This window comes from Psammomys obesus, unplaced genomic scaffold, assembly GCF_907164565.1.
Source record: "Psammomys obesus unplaced genomic scaffold, mPsaObe1.curated_primary_1811, whole genome shotgun sequence".
In the NCBI taxonomy this organism is placed as follows: domain Eukaryota; kingdom Metazoa; phylum Chordata; class Mammalia; order Rodentia; family Muridae; genus Psammomys; species Psammomys obesus.
The window spans coordinates 902,725-908,865 of NW_026593982.1; the positions used below are offsets into that span (position 1 = coordinate 902,725).

The following is a 6,141-nucleotide window of genomic DNA, read 5'->3' on the forward strand; positions in this document are numbered from 1 at the left end:
AGCCTGTCAGAGGGAGGCATGGGAAAGGCCCTTGGCAGGGAGTAGCCATGTGGACTTATTTTCCATCCTGACAGGTGGGCTGCTTGTAGTCACAGCTCCCTGACTGTCCTGATGACGCCTCTCCTGGTCGCCTCTGTGACACATTCTTTCCGCTTGGGTCATAGACGGCTGTTGGGTCTCTCGAGTGTGGCCTATACTGCTCAGAGCCTGTTTGCCAGCCTCCTGCACTGACTTGCTCTATCTTTGGTACTGGCACTCTGGAGGTTTTCTTCTTGCCACCTTCAGCTTGAAGAGAGCACTCTCCCACTCCCTTCTCCAGCTGCCCTGCCCATAGAAAACCCTGGATGGTTGAGCAGGGATCTTTTCTTAAGGTGGAACAGAGTGGAGAGGGATGATTCAGAGGCATCAAGACCGGCATGTGAGGAAAAAAACAATTGCCCAGGAAGAAAGGAAACCTCGCCCACCACAGACTGGCTGTATGTGTCGAAACAGCATGTGGAGAGAGAGAACCCCCACCAATCTCTAAAGGACAGAGAAGGAGGGTCTCTAAAGGCTGGAGACTCAGGCTCAGGGCCTTTGATCCTGGACTTGCTCCTACGCCCTGGTCCACTCCCACTCTTCGGAGTGTCTTCTGCTCTATTACAGTCTCTCTGATTCAATCCCACACATGTGCATGTGTCCAGGTGCCTGCACAGGCCACACGTGTCAGGCCCTCTGGAACCAGAGTTACAGATAGTTACAGTGAGCAGTAGGACGTGGGTGGTGGGAACTGAACTCAGGTCCTCTGGAAAAACAGCACTCGCTCTTAACCGCTGAGCCATCGCTTCATCTTTCTTAATACACTGTCTCTATTCCTTGACTATCCATCCATCCCTGGACCCGTTCCTTGCTCCTGTACAGTGGAGTATAGAAATCTCAGCAGGGGATCCTTAGAGACTTAAGAGGATTTGTTCTTAAGGGAGTAACTGGATTAGGTTAACAGAGGTGGGAAGGCCCAAACTAACTGCAGGTGGGACCACGTGGCAGGATGGATTTTCAGATTGTATAAACATAAGGAAGCAAGCTGAGCATCAGCAGTCAGCCCCCTTGGCTTCCTCACAATGGAACAATGTGACCAGCTGCCTCATGCTCCGGGTGCCATGGCTCCCCACCATAATAGATGATATCCTCAACCTGTAAGGTGAAAAAAATCAGTCCTTCCTTCCTCCCTCCCTTCCTTCCTTCCTTCCTTCCTTCCTTCCTTCCTTCCTTCCTTCCTTCCTTCCTTCCTCCCTTCCTCCCTTCCTCCCTCCCTTCCTCCCTTCCTCCCTTCTTCCCTCCCTCCCTCCCTGCCTTCCTGCCTTCCTGCCTTCCTAGAGAACTTAATTCCATGGGCACCAGCCACCTTCTGTGGCCCACATGGCACATACAGGGTCCAGGTTCTTGTGGTAGTTGGTAAGCATCACACACATGGTATCATGGGCTTTACCTATCTGTGACATGACGTTCTTATCCACCAGCTCTGCCTACTGAGAGACCTTCACATTAGGTAGGAAGTCAGTGGGCTCATTCTGTGTGGTAGGGATGATGGTAGCTTATTCTTGGGTACAGGAGGTACAGGAGTGAAAGTCATGACTGGAGGTTGAGCTAGGGCCTTGAGATTTGACACTGACAACTGCACATCCATAGCTGGGCTGAGTTTTGGGTGAGGCCTCCTTTGCTGTGGCTGTGTCATCCTCTGGAGGTTCTGGGAAGGGCTTACTTCTCGGGGTGGTGTCCTGTGGCTCTCCCTTGTTTCTGGGGTCATTGGTGACTGGTCCTCAGGAATAAGGGAGCAGAAGCAATGAACTGGGGATTTGGTGGCCTGTGAGCATGAATGGAAATAATCTTCCAGAACCAGCTTTGGGGAGGCAGATCAGTTTTATTTGGGGTGAACCAGGGTTACATAGAACTTTGGGGGAGGGTAGGAATATCCAGGTTGGGCAAAGATCATTGGCTGAAGGGCTAAGGTATCAAGATGCCTCATTAGCATGGAGAGGCATTCCAGAAATCCCAAGTGCTTGCTTAACATGGTCTTATTGGGAGAAAGGGAGTTGGTCCTGTAATTTCACTAAAGACTGTGTGATATTTCTCAGGTAGAGGGTGTGGGGTCTGAGATCCCTGGGCAAAGAAGAGGAAGCCTCTCTGACAAAGGGAGTCCTCCATTTTGCATCAAGATCAGGGCTTTCTGGTCATGGCGACTGTGACTTTAGTGACCTTAGCAGCAGGGTTTATCAACAGTGTCCAATTGATGCTGTTCTTGGACTGGAAGGTCTTATTGTAATCCTCAGCACTCTGGATCTCGGCCTGGGATTCACACCCATCTTTGTCATTTTTGCTGCAGGGGTGCGTTGCTTACTCTGAGGGTCTACCCTCCAAGGCCTGCTGCAGGTCATGTTGGGTCACTCACAGATTCGCAGATGTGGTAGAGGGAGACACCGGGGTTGGGGGTCAGCTGTCAGAGGCTGGCCAGCTCTGACCACAGGGTCCTGGGTCACAGGGCTGTCCTGGTGACTCTTGTCAGGTCCACCACATAAGAGGAGAAATTTTTCTGGGAGAAGGCCACACCTATCAGCTCGGCATCAGACATGGTCAGGTCAGCTTCCTTGTTTCAGTTGATAAGGACCACATCAAAGCAGTGCTGAGGCTGCCAGCCATAGACACTCAGTGAGTTCTGACAGGACAAAGCAGTAGCCATCAGGGTTGAAAAGGACACTCTGCAAGGCCCTGGCTCCCCTTCAATGCAGCTCACTACCTGGAACTTCTCAAGGTCCCAGAAGTGGATTGTCCTGTTAGAGCTGCCAGAAGCTAGGAGATACTCACGGGAGCAAAACTATCATGATGACAGGCCCTGTGTGACCAGGGAACTCAGATATCATCTTGTCAGCTGTTAGATCTCAAATCTTGACCGTGTGGTCATCTGCTGCGGCGGCGGCCACTTTCCACCAGGGCTGAACCGGAGATACCACACAGCCTGGCTTGTGCTCCCTATACTGAAAGACACAGCCTTTCCTCCTGATGTTCTATTAATCCTACCCAAATAAGACCACTACCACAATTTTGAGCCAAATTTGAAGTAAACTTTGATTAAATACTGGCCAGGATGATGGACTTTGGCCAGGACCATTCTGGGGTTTCCAGAAAATGGTCACATTGGCTACGGACCCATAAGGCTCCGGACCTCCCTCCTAAGTGTGATCTGGTGCAGTAGGGGCAATCAGACTTGTTTAGGGAAGTGAAAATGTGGGGTTTGTTGTCTTCCATAAGCAACAAACAGCCCCAAGAATTTCAGGAAGTATCTGTCCTTTGGCAAGGGGCTTGCAGGTGACAGGCATTTTTGTTTTATAGATCTCTTAGACACAGTAATTAAAACTTAGACATAACTTTGGCTCTTATAGTCCTAGAGCTTGATGTTTGTGTCCTGCGAACCTGAGGCCACAAATTACCAAAGGGTGGAAATCCAGGCTCCAGATGTTGGCTTTGTTCCCCCATGAGTGTTTGGAGACTTTTGGTAGTTTTAATCCCAGTCCTTGGGAGGCAGAGGCAAGCAGATCTCTGAATTTGAGGCCAGTTGGATCTACATAGCTAGTTCCAGGTCAACCAGGGATATACAGGGAAACCCTGTCTCAAAAAACAAAAACAAAAATACAAAAACAACCCCCCCCACACACACACACCCCAAAGAAAGAATAAAATCGGAATGTAGTAAGGATGGTAGTTTGATATTTTCTAATGTTTCTAACCTCATTAGTCCTGGGAAGCTGGCTAGGTTTCCAGTATTAAGCATGCCTCTGCTTTTGTTGGGTGAGCCTTAAGTCCAATCAGACAGTTGTTGGTTGCCGCAGATATGTGTGTACACTTCTTGCGCCCTTGTGCATAACCTGCCATGACGATAATTGTGGTTCATAGGTGTTACAAGTGGGTAGGACTGTTTAATTGCTTCCCGCCCTTGGTAGTTTGCATAGTATTTTCTGGAACCAGGAAAGCTAGACCACAGGAAAGAGGCTTTCAGGTCAGATCCATCTTGAGTCACTTGAGTCACTTGAGTCGTGTGTCCTACATGTGTGGTGTTTTCAGCAATGGGGACCACTCTGAGAGGGAAACGAGGGCTACATCAGTAATCTGTATTGTTTTGGGAGTCACTTGGACTCTGCTGTGCAACCCTTCGAAAGGAGGTTTCTTGTGTCTGGTCCTGGGGTTTTGTTAGTCTGTGGATTTTGTGGAGAGCATTGTCGGCCAGATGGCTTAACTTTCTTTAAAAATACATTTTATATGTATATGAGTGTTTGTGTTATACTTATTATATGCAGAGTGCACAATTTTAAGTAAATATAAAATAATGTGATTCTTTGAGGCTTATTAGGCTTGTCTCTCCTTCTGTATTTGTCTTCTTCCCTCTTTCTCATTTGGAACTTGTCTTAATTACTCTTCTAATGCTATGAAGAGATACTATGACCAAGGCAACTCTTATAAAAGAAATCACTTAATTGGGGTCTTCTTTACAGTGTCTAAGGTTTAATCCATTATCATCATGGAAGGGAACATGGCAGGCATTCAGGCAAGCATGGTGCTGGAGAAGTAGTTGCGAGTTATATCCTGATCTATAGTAAGAGAAGGGGAGAGAGGGAGAGAGAGAGAGAGAGAGAGAGAGAGAGAGAGAGAGAGAGAGATTGACATGGGCTTTTGAAACTACAGCACTATCCCCAGTCACACACTTCCTTAACAAGGCCACACCTCCACCTGATCCTTCTCAAACAGTGCCACTCCCTGGTGACTAAGCAGTCAAATGCATAAACCTAGGGGGCCATTCTTATTCAAACTACCACAGAGCCCTCCTCCCTATTATTTTGTTTCCCACTTCGCATATCCTGTTGTTCCCCTCTCAGGCTTCTCCAATACTGTGACTTCTTTATATTTTTCTGGTTTCTGTAGTTATTTCATGTTTTATAGTTGCATCTGAGAATTTGGAGCTAGAAGCTACAGATGAGAGAGAACATTTGTTTTTCTAGGTCTGGGTTACTCACTCAATATGATCGTTTCTTGTTGCATCCATTAACCTGAAAACTTCATGATTAAATTTTTCTTTACAGATGATTTTCTTTACAGTATTCCATAGTGCATATGTACCACATTTTCATTATCATTCATCTGTTGAACATTTAGCTTTTTTTCCCATTTCCTAGATATTGTAAATAGGAGAGCAAGAAACATTGCTTAGCAAGTATCTAGGGAGTAGGATGTCCAGTCTTTTGGGCAGTTGCCCAAGAGTGGTATGGTATAGCTGGGTCATATGTTGGTTTTGTTTTTATTTTTAGGAGGATTCACTATCCTGATCCCCAGAGTAATTGCACCAAGTTACATTCCTAGCAACAGTGGTCGAGTGTTCATTCCTCTTTCTGCAGAACCTGCCAGCATTTGTTGTCAGTTGTTTTGTTGATCTTGACCATTCTGACTGGGGTGAAACATAAATCTCAAAGTTGGGCTGAAGAGATGGCTCAACAGTTAGTTTCGCATATTGTCCTTGCAGAGAACCCGAGCTCAGTCCCCACCGCCTACAGTGGGTGGCTCACAATTGCCTGTAACTTCAGTTCCAGGGCATCCAGCACTCCTCTCCTCTGTGGGCACCCACTCCAAGATGCACTGATCCACAGAGACATACGCATGCGTATCCATTAAAAAATCATCGTGGTCACAGCCACATCACCATGAATGTAAGCAAGCTCGTTTGACCTTAGAAGCTGAGGGTCAGTCAGGCCTGGGTAGTACTCAGGTGGGTGAGATAACTCACAGCTTAAAGGCTTAAGGGCTGGAAAGATGTCACAGTTGGTAAAGGATTTACTACCCTTAAACATGAGGGTCTGAGTTTGAGCTTCAGCATATACATGAAATGATAATCATAATGATGTGCATGTGTGCTCTTTGTGCTGGGGAGGCAGAGACCAGTAGGTCCCTAAGGCAGACAGCCAGAGAGCCTAGCCAAACTGGTGATCCCCAGCTTCCAGAAAGAGAATGAGTCTCGAAAAACAAGGCTAAGAAGTATCTGACCTCTGGCCTTTGTATATACCAATGCATACAGACACACACACACACACACACACACACACACACACACACACACACACA

The 6,141-nt window shown here is 47.3% G+C and overlaps 1 pseudogene; it reads right to left on the minus strand.

Moving 5' to 3' along the window:
- Positions 1 to 1,361: 1,361 nt before the first annotated feature.
- LOC129684471 (katanin p80 WD40 repeat-containing subunit B1-like) overlaps positions 1,362 to 6,141 on the minus strand; it is a 38,749-nt pseudogene continuing 33,969 nt past the window's right edge.